An 11223-nucleotide genomic window follows, 5' to 3' on the forward strand; every position below is an offset into this window, starting at 1 on the left:
TATATATATATATATATATATATATATATATATATATATATATATGTATGTATGTATGTATGTATGTATGTATGTATTTCTAAATAATCCATATAGATTAACAATTAAAATATAAAACAACACATTGACTTAATTCAAACAATATCCAAAATACATCACAAATTATCTAATGTATGTAGCACAAAAAATTAAATAACTTGTTCCAACAAGTTTTAAGTTTCAAATATTCAAGATAACAAAATATTCATGATAACACAACATATTCATGATAACACAAAATAACTTTGTTCATATTTAGACTCGACTCGCAATGTCACTTGAGTTTTCTTCAACAACATTCGAATGCTCAAATGTGTTGGATGCTTGTCCACTTCCAAATCCAACATCTTGATTAACATTAATGTCATTATCAAAATCTACAAAACAATAAAATAATTTGTTAAAACAAAATCAACAAGAGAGAATGCAAAAGATGTTTTTTCGTGGAACGCTACGTTGGAAGGTGTTTTCACCGTTAAATCTTGTTATAACTTGTTCAAAGCAAAGTTATCCGGCCCCCCTCTTAGCTCACTCATAGTCAAATCTGTGAAGCATCTTTGGAAGGTAAAAGCGCCTCCTAAAGTTCTGTTTTTTGGATGGAGGATTATTCATAATAGATTAGCTACCAAAGATCAATTGATTAAGCGGGGAATTTTGATGGATGGTGTTGATTCGGATTGTGTTTTTTGCTCTACGGAGTCGGAAAGTCTTTCACATTTTCTTGGGGGATGTTTAGTGGTGGAGGCTATTTGGAGAAAATTATACGAGTGGATAGGTCCCGTGGATGATTTAACTTTGGATGAGTTCAAAGGGTTTCTCTTTGAGTTTGAGAAGGTGAAGAATTTAGCCAAGAGATCCTTAGTTACGGTGATTTGGTTAGCAACGGCGTGGAGTATTTGGAATAGGCGTAATGGTATCATTTTCAAGAATGATTCGTTTAGCTTCACTGAATGTATGTCGGAGGTTGTTTATATTTCTTGGAAATGGCTTTATTCTAGATTTAAGTTAGCTTCTTATTGTAATTTTCACATGTGGAATATACTACCGCTCACTTGTTTTGGGTTGTAGTTTTTTCCGCCTTGTAATCGGTTGGAGTATCCCTTATACTCCGGGTTAATATAAATTACTTATTAAAAAAAACAAAATCAACAAGAGGCTTGATTTGACACTTAAGCGTTGAATAAGTATCTATATCATGCTTAAATATTTTGATTGCTATGCTCTCTAGTTGAAATTATGGCATGGTGTTTATTTTTTTTCTTATGTCAAACTTGTTTTGGTTACTGCCTTGTTTTTCTGGTTTCTCTCACTTCTTCTCGTATGATTTTACACACAATTGTACATGCTTTCTTTAGATAATATATGCTACCTTGTCTATTGACTCCCAATCATATCTTGTTCTGTATGTCCAATCATGTACCAAAATATCCTCATGAATATTGAATACAACACTCAGCTAATGCTCTTTTGAATTCCTTACCACCCAACATTCACAATCATAAAACATCATAAGAAAAATATTCTTATTTTTCTAATATTTTCTAGAAGGTAAAACTCTAATTACGCAATACAGCCAAGTAGTTTGTTTGCTCAGCGCACAAGTTCTATTTAATACTAATTTGTCCACAAGTTTTACTGACCAGTCAATATCTCTTCACTAACTACAAAAGCACTTCACTTCTTACCACTAACAACTGACAAATATATCTAGATCTTTTACTTTGGAAAGACAAATTGAATTAAAATAGCACAAAAATAATTACTATCCTAATACCTTTGTTGACCCCCTTAGCCTAAAATAATTACAAGATAACAAACAACCCCAAACATATGCTAAAAAATTCATTCACTTGCAAAAAGCATAAACTCACTTGAAGAAACTTGAAAAAAACACACACACCAGCCGGTGTTGAAATGAAACCAGAAACTCGCTTGAAGAAGGGACTTGACGAAAGAAGACACACACACCGTACAGGCTAGCCCATATTTTTTAGGGTTTTTTCGGGCCGGGTTAAAAAAGGCCTGGAAGTAAATGGGCTAAAAAAAGGCCCAAGCCATAACTTTTTTCGGACTTCGACCCATATTCACAGCTCTAGGTAAGACTATATACTAAAAAAATAGATCTCTATTTAATAGTCATATTAAATTAAAAATAATAATAAATTAATTATCAATAAATATAATTTATGTTTTAGGGAATAAAAGTAGTAATAATTAATTATAAATTATCAATAAATATTATAATTGTAAAAAAATAGAACCAAGAAATATAGTGAAATAAAAAGAAAATAAGAATAATAGTTAGAAATGTAAAATATAAGCATGATTTAGCGAGATACATAATATTGAGTAGTTGAGACTATAAAATTATTTTATTGTCCGGGAATATCTTTTTCTCTAAAAATAACATATGTTAAGGAATTCAAAAGAGCATTAGCTGAGTATTGAGTAGTTGAGACTATAAAATTATTTTATTGGAGTAACAATAATAAGCGTGTTTCTCTCTCTAAAAATGGAGCTCTAACCTCTCTCTAGAAGGGGGTTAGGGTTTTGCAATCTCGTACATGAGCGGTTTCCGGCAATCTAGGGACAACGAAGGTTGGAAGACAGTTATTGGTCGTCGGAATCAGAGGAATTGGCGCTCCAAATGGGATACATTCCCCTTTAGGGGGGGGGTAACCGAAATCATCTTTCGTCTGGAGGGGAGCTCACTTCTTTTTACGTTTCGGAATTCCCATAATCTTCTTGGGCAAAGAATATCTTTGAGGTGTTTGGATGTGTAGGGGATGTGGTGGAAGTCTCAATCTCATCGAGGAGGAACAACAGGGGTAAACGCTTCGGTTTTGCGCGTTTCACAGGCATATAGGATGGAAAATTATTCGCGGTCAGGCTCGATAATATCTTGATAGCATGGAGGAAGATTCACGCTAATCTCCCTCGTTTTCAAAGGGGCAAGCTGGGAGGTGTCGCGGGGGTTTCAGGGGTTGCGTTTCAGTGCAACGGAGGTGGGGGATTCAAAGGTGGCAAGGAGGCAGCGGAGGGGAATGTCAGAGCAGGATGGGGTTATAGTAGGGGCTCTAGATCTTTCGCGACGGTGGTCAAGGGAGGTTCGAGCTGCAGCGACGTCGTCGGGGATCTGACCTCTCTTCTCTGCTTCAAGTCCAACGACGATGATTAAAAGAGATTTTTAAAAACGTATGTTGGGAGAGTTCTCATTCAAGTATCTGCCTACAACATTCAATCTTACTTAGAGATGGAGGGTGTCTTTGTTGTGCAAGTTATTCCGTTGAGAGGGGACGTTTGCTTGCTGGAGGACAGGGAACCGGGTTTTATTGAAGCATTGACTGCCGAAGGTGAAACCTGGTGGCAAAGCTGGTTCTCTGAGATCAAGAAGTGGGAGGAAGAAACGGTTGGCGAGAGTAGGGATGTGTGGCTGAGAATATACGGCATTCCTGCTCACGTGTGGAAGTCTGAATTTTTTGTATCTCTGGCGGAGGTGTGGGAGAATTTTGTAACACCCCATAATTTCAGTTTATTAATTTGATTTGGATTTAAATTAAATAAGTGGAATTTTAGTATTTTAATTGGATTTAATTGGAAAATGATGGAGTAAAGCTATTGGGCTTATGGTGTGATGTTAGTAAAAGAGGGGTGCTAATTAGTTAGGCCTTTTACTAAGTTGTAGTTAATTTATTTTATTTTCTTTTTCATAAAATAAGAAAAAAAGGAACCATTTGGAAAAAAAAAAGGAAGAATACGTGAAAAGGGCAAGAGAAGAGAAAGAGGCAAGAACGTGGAACCGGAAGGAGAACATTCAAGAGATTCATCGAGGTAAGGGGGGACTCTTCCTTTTAGTATCTCTTATGTGGTCTTAGGTAATAGGTAGATTGATGTATGGTTTGATTCAATTAGACATTGGGGTTGTTAGGTTAGGTTGTTATTATTGGATTGAATTGATGATAATCGTGTGAACTATTTGATTAATAATGCATTTAAATGATGTTTTGTGGTGTATAATTGAATATATGATGATTGTATGCCTGTATGTGATGTCTGGAATCGTTTTTGGGTGAAAAGGGTGTAAAATCGCAGGGTCTGTCGCAGACTTGGGGTTTGCTGAAATCGAAGGTCCGCTGAGTGGAGGGGGGTCCGCTGAGCGGAGGTCCCAACATAGTTCGCTTCTGTTGGACATCGCTAGTGGTCCGCTGAGCGGAGGTCTGAAGGATTCGCTTCTGTCTTGCTTCGGTGAGCGAACCTTGCTGTGTGTGAATATTTCTAAAACTTTAAAATAACGTATCTTTTGATCCGTGTATCATTTCTTAGTGCCGTTTTGAGCGTTGTGCAAGTAATTAAATGTTTTATAAGACGAATGATGAATATGGGCGGTGGCCGACTTTATTTCTTTAAAACTCGATTTAATTACTTGATGAGAATTGAACATTGTGTGCATATGAGATAGGTGTGACAATGTGTTTGATGTGATGATGAATTGGTTGTGATTATTATTATGATTGTGATGAATGCATGACTATTTGAATGATGTTGAAAACATGCACATACTATTTCGGTGATGTGGTGTTGAGATGAATTGTTCATCGTGATTCGGTGATGTTTTAAGTATGTTATGTGTGTTTCATTCATTCATATGCATTTGATGTTGGATCCCGGTGATGTTTTGGATCGTTGGTGGACATATTTCCCATTGTGCGGAAATTGTGTCGGTGGGCCGTATCTCGATGAGGCGTAGATCGGTTAGGTGGATTGATTCCACGGTTTATTGGTGCCACATGCATAATGTCGGTTGTGTCATATGCATTTTGTCATAACATGATTATATGGATTTCTGTGTTATGTGTTGTAATCTATTATTGTATGAATCTGAATATGTATAATTTGGTGAACGGTATATTATGATGCTTGTTATTTATGAATTGCATAATATCTACTAATTGAGAATGAGACTCACCCTTACATGTTGTCATTTTCAGATTTAAGGAGTAGCGGCATTAGTGCTTGGTGAGGATGACTCGTAGAGTTTATCCGTTTATATTGGGTCGTGTCGGTCATGCTCTGATCTGTAACCCTGGGGAACGATAGTTTTAGAGTTTTATGAGATTATTCCATTTTATTGGTGCTGGATTACATTTCTGTTTGATTGTATTTGATGATGTTTCGTATTCCGCTGTAATAAACGTGATTATGTTTTGGTGAACCGTTTCCTAATGAAGCATGACTTTGACCATGATTGGTTTATTTATTTTAAATAATTGTGACACCCTTATGTTTATGTTTTACTCTGATATAATTATTTGTTTAAATTGCCGCGGGGTTTAGAAGGGTGTTACAATAGTGGTATCAGAGCATAGTCGGTCGTTGTGACCAGAGTCTTAGTGTTAGTCTTTCCCTTTTGTATGCGACGAGTGCGAGTTATCACTGTCGATACTTTGATTCTAATGGAATTATTTTGTGGATAAACAGAACAATGGCTGGAAGAGGTGGAAGAAACGACGATGCTATCGCTGAGGCTTTGGGTATGATTGCTGGTGTGCTAGGAGGAAATGTCAATGGAGCTGTGATTGGTGCTGACAGGCAGCTGAACAGTTTTCAGAGGAACAATCCTCCGCTGTTCAAGGGCATGCATGATCCTGAAGGTGCTCAGAAGTGGCTTAAGGAGATCGAGAGGATTTTCAGAGTCATCGATTGTGCTGGGAACCTGAAAGTGAGGTATGGTACTCATATGTTGTCCGAAGAGGCTGATGACTGGTGGATGGCTACTAGAGCTGAACTGGATGCTGACGGTGTAGCTATTTCCTGGGCTGTGTTCAAAAGAGAGTTTCTGAGGAGGTATTTTCCTGACGACATTCGAGGCAGGAAAGAAATCGAATTTTTGGATCTGACTCAAGGTAATATGACGATACCAGAGTATGCTTCGAAATTTGTTGAGTTGGCGAAGTACTACGTTCACTATAACAATGACGAAGCTAGTGAATTCTCAAAGTGCATCAAGTTTAAGAATGGTCTTCGCGATGAGATCAAGCAAGGAATCCGGTATCAGAGGATTTGGCGGTTTGTCGATTTGGTGGACTGTAGTAGGATCTTCGAAGAGGATAACCTTAAGCTGAAGTCATCTCACTCTCGCGATTTGGTTGACAAGAAAGGTAAGAAGCCTATGGATAGGGGTAAGCCATATGGTAGAGGAAATCCTAGAGCTGGGGATTGGAAGAGGCCTAGTGTAGGAGATTCTGGTGCTCCTGTTAGGTGCTATAAATGTGGTGAGACTGGGCATAGAAGGATGAGTGAAAGCGTGGAGAAAAGAAATGCTTCAAGTGTGGTAAGACGGGTCCTATTGCTTCTGATTGTAGGGTGAAGATTGTGACTTGCTACAATTGCGGCGAAGAGGGTCACATCAGTCCACACTGCACTAAACCGAAGAAGGATCAGACTGGTGGAAAAGTCTTTGCCTTGTCTAGGTCAGAGACTACTCCGGAAGATCGTCTGATTAAAGGTACGTGTTTTATCCATGACACACATTTAGTTGCCATTATTGATACTGGAGTGACTCATTCGTTCATTTCATTGGATTATGCTAAACAACTGGGATTAGAAATATCTGTTATTCCTGGAAGTATGGTTATTGACACTCCTGCGTCGGGTTCAGTAACTACTTCTTCTGCTTGTTTAAACTGTCCTATTGACATGTTTGGTAGAAAGTTTGGAATGGACTTAGTGTGTCTTCCTCTTGAACAACTTGACGTCATTTTGGGGATGAACTGGTTGCAATTTAATCGAGTTCATATCAATTGTTTTACGAAGACGGTTATCTTTCCTGAAGAGGTTAGTGTAGAGGATTTGACTATGTCAGCCAAACAGATGAATTTAGCTGTCAATGATGGAGCAGTGGTATTTATGTTGTGCTCTTCGATGGAAGCGAAAGGGGGCGATAATACTGGTGAACTACGAGTAGAGATTGAGTATCCGGAAGTATTTCCAGGAGATGTTAATGAGATGCCACCTGAAAGAGATGTGGAGTTCGCTATAGAATTGATTCCTGGAACTAGTCCTGTGTCGATGGCACCGTATCGCATGTCGGCATCAGAATTGACTGAACTGAAGAAACAATTAGAGGAATTGTTGGAAAAGAAGTTTATTCGTCCTAGTGTGTCACCGTGGGGTGCACCGGTACTGTTGGTTAAGAAGAAAGAAGGTTCAATGAGACTATGTGTACTGTGATGCTTCACTGATGGGTTTAGGTGGTGTTTTGATGCAAGATAAGCAGGTAGTAGTTTATGCTTCAAGACAGTTGAAAATTCATGAAAGGAATTATCCGACTCATGATATGGAATTGGCGGTTGTGGTGTTTGTGTTGAAATTGTGGAGACATTATCTTTATGGTTCTCGATTTGAAGTATTCAGCGATCATAAGCGTTTGAAGTATCTCTTCGATCAAAAGGAACTTAATATTAGGCAGAGGAGATGGTTAGAATTTCTAAAAGATTATGATTTCGGTTTGAATTACCATCCTGGTAAAGCAAATGTGGTTGCTGATGCATTAAGCAGGAAGTCATTGCATATTTCTATGTTAATGGTGCGAGAATTGGATTTAATTGAGCAATTTTGAGATTTGAGTTTAGTATGCGAAAGTACTTCCAATAGTGCTAAGTTGGGAATGTTTAAGTTGACTAATAGCATCCTTGAGGAGATTAGAAATGGGCAAAAATCTGGCGTTGGCTTGGTAGATAAGTTGACATTGATTAACCAAGGTCGAGGAGGTGAATTTCGAGTCGATGAGAATGGTGTTATAAGGTTTGGAGACCGAGTGTGTGTACCCGGTGTTGCTGAGATCAGAAAGAGTATTCTGGAAGAAGGACACCGAAGTGGATTGAGTATTCATCCTGGTGCTACCAAGATGTATCATGACTTGAAGAAGTTGTTTTGGTGGTCTGGAATGAAGAAGGAAATTGCTGAGTTTGTTTATGCTTGCTTAATTTGTCAGAAGTCGAAAATTGAGCATCAGAAGCCGTTTGGATTGATGGAACCGTTGTTTGTTCCGGACTGGAAGTGGGATGGAATTTCTATGGACTTTGTATCTGGTTTACCTAGAACGAGCAAGAATTGTGATTCTATCTGGGTTAATGTGGACAGGTTGACGAAATCTGCTCACTTTATTCCAATAAGAATGGATTATCTGATGGAGAAGTTGGCTCAGTTGTATGTTGAGAAGATAGTGAGTTTGCATGGTGTTCCGGCTAGTATTGTGTCAGATAGAGACCCGAGGTTTACTTCTAAGTTCTGGACAGGATTGCAAGAAGCCTTAGGTACTAAGTTGAGATTGAGTTCTGCTTATCATCCGCAGACAGATGGTCAAACGGAGAGAACGATTCAATCGTTAGAGGATTTGTTGCGAGCATGTGTATTGGAAAAAGGTGGTGCTTGGGATAGTTACTTACCTTTGATTGAGTTTACCTACAACAATAGTTATCATTCGAGTATTGGTATGGCTCTGTTTGAAGCATTGTATGGTAGGAGATGAAGAACGTCGTTGTGTTGGTACGAATCTGGAGAGAATGTGGTGGTTGGACCGGAGATTGTGCAACAAACTAAGAAAAGATCAAGATGATTCAGGAGAAGATGAGAGCTTCTCAGAGTCGTTAGAAAAGTTACCATGACAAAAGAAGGAAGGATATTGAATTTAAGGAGGGGGATCATGTGTTCATGCGAGTTACTCCGATGACTGGCATTGGGAGAGCCTTGAAGTCGAAGATGTTAACTCCGTGTTTCATTGGTCCATTTCAGATTACTAAGAAGATTGGAAAGGTTGCTTATCCGATTGCTTTACCGCCTGCACTCGCTAATTTGCATGATGTGTTCCATGTATCTTAGTGGAGGAAATACATTGCGGATCCGTCTCATGAGATTCAGGTAGATGATGTACAGGTGCGAGATAATCTGACTGTAGAGACATTACCTATGAGGATTGAGGATCGTAAAGTGAAGCATTTGCGGGGTAAAGAGATAGCAACGGTGAAAGTGGTTTGGGGAGGACCAGCCGGTGGAAATGTTACATGGGAGTTAGAGAGCTAGATGAAGGACTCTTACCCGGAACTTTTCGTCTAAGATATGTTTTCGAGGACGAAAACTCTTTTAGTGGGGGAGAGTTGTAACACCCCATAATTTTAGTTTATTAATTTGATTTGGATTTAAATTAAATAAGTGGAATTTTAGTATTTTAATTGGATTTAATTGGAAAATGATGGAGTAAAGCTATTGGGCTTATGGTGTGATGTTAGTAAAAGAGGGGTGCTAATTAGTTAGGCCTTTTACTAAGTTGTGGTTAATTTATTTTATTTTATTTTTCATAAAATAAGAAAAAAAAGGAACCATTTGGGAAAAAAAAGGAAGAACACGTGAAAAGGCCAAGAGAAGAGAAAGAGGCAAGAACGTGGAACCGGAAGGAGAACATTCAAGAGATTCATCGAGGTAAGGGGGGACTCTTCCTTTTAGTATCTCTTATGTGGTCTTACGTAATAGGTAGATTGATGTATGGTTTGATTCAATTAGACATTAGGGTTGTTAGGTTAGGTTGTTATAATTGGATTGAATTGATGATAATCGTGTGAACTATTTGGTTAATAATGCGTTTAAATGATGTTTTGTGGTGTATAATTGAATATATGATGATTGTATGCCTGTATGTGATGTCTGGAATCGTTTTTGGGTGAAAAGGGTGTGAAATCGCAGGGTCTGTCGCAGACTTGGGGTTTGCTGAAATCGCAGGTCCGCTGAGCGGAGGTCCCAACGTAGTTCGCTTCTATTGGACGTCGCTAGTGGTCCGCTGAGCGGGGGTCTGAAGGATTCGCTTATGTCTTGCTTCGCTGAGCGAACCTTGCTGTGTGTGAATATTTCTAAAACTTTAAAATAACGTATCTTTTGATCCGTGTATCATTTCTTAGTGCCGTTTTGAGCGTTGTGCAAGTAATTAAATGTTTTATAAGACGAATGATGAATATGGGCGGTGGCCGACTTTATTTCTTTAAAACTCGATTTAATTACTTGATGAGAATTGAACATTGTGTGCATATGAGATAGGTGTGACAATGTGTTTGATGTGATGATGAATTGGTTGTGATTATTATTATGATTGTGATGAATGCATGACTATTTGAATGATGTTGAAAACATGTACATACTATTTCTGTGATGTGGTGTTGAGATGAATTGTTCATCGTGATTCGGTGATGTTTTAAGTATGTTATGTTTGTTTCATTCATTCATATGCATTTGATGTTGGATCCCGGTGATGTTTTGGATCGTTGGTGGACATATTTCCCATTGTGCGGAAATTGTGTCGGTGGGCCGTATCTTGATGATGCGTAGATCGGTTAGGTGGATTGATTCCACGGTTTATTGGTACCACATGCATAGTATCGGTTGTGTCATATGCATTTTGTCATAACATGATTGTATGGATTTCTGTGTTATGTGTTGTAATCTATTATTGTGTGAATCTGAATATGTATAATTAGGTGAACGGTATATTATGATGCTTGTTATTTATGAATTGCATAATATCTACTAATTGAGAATGAGACTCACCCTTACATGTTGTCATTTTCAGATTGAGGAGTAGCGGCATTAGTGCTTGGTGAGGATGACTCGTAGAGGTTATCCGTTTATATTGGGTCGTGTCGGTCATGCTCTGATCTGTAACCCTGGGGAACGATAGTTTTAGAGTTTTATGAGATTATTCCATTTTATTGGTGCTGGATTACATTTCTGTTTGATTGTATTTGATGATGTTTCGTATTCCGCTGTAATAAACGTGATTATGTTTTGGTGAACCGTTTCCTAATGAAGCATGACTTTGACCATGATTGGTTTATTTATTTTAAATAATTGTGACACCCTTGTGTTTATGTTTTACTCTGATATAATTATTTGTTTAAATTGCCGCGAGGTTTAGAAGGGTGTTACAATAGTGGTATCAGAGCATAGTCTGTCGTTGTGACCAGAGTCTTAGTGTTAGTATTTCCCTTTTGTATGCGACGAGTGCGAGTCATCACTGTCGATACTTTGATTCTAATGGAATTATTTTGTGGATTAGCAGAACAATGGCTGGAAGAGGTGGAAGAAACGACGACGCTATCGCTGAGGCTTTGGTTATGATTGCTGGTGTGCTGGGAGGAA

This window comes from Vicia villosa, linkage group LG3 (genome assembly GCF_029867415.1).
Source record: "Vicia villosa cultivar HV-30 ecotype Madison, WI linkage group LG3, Vvil1.0, whole genome shotgun sequence".
Taxonomy (NCBI): Eukaryota; Viridiplantae; Streptophyta; class Magnoliopsida; order Fabales; family Fabaceae; genus Vicia; species Vicia villosa.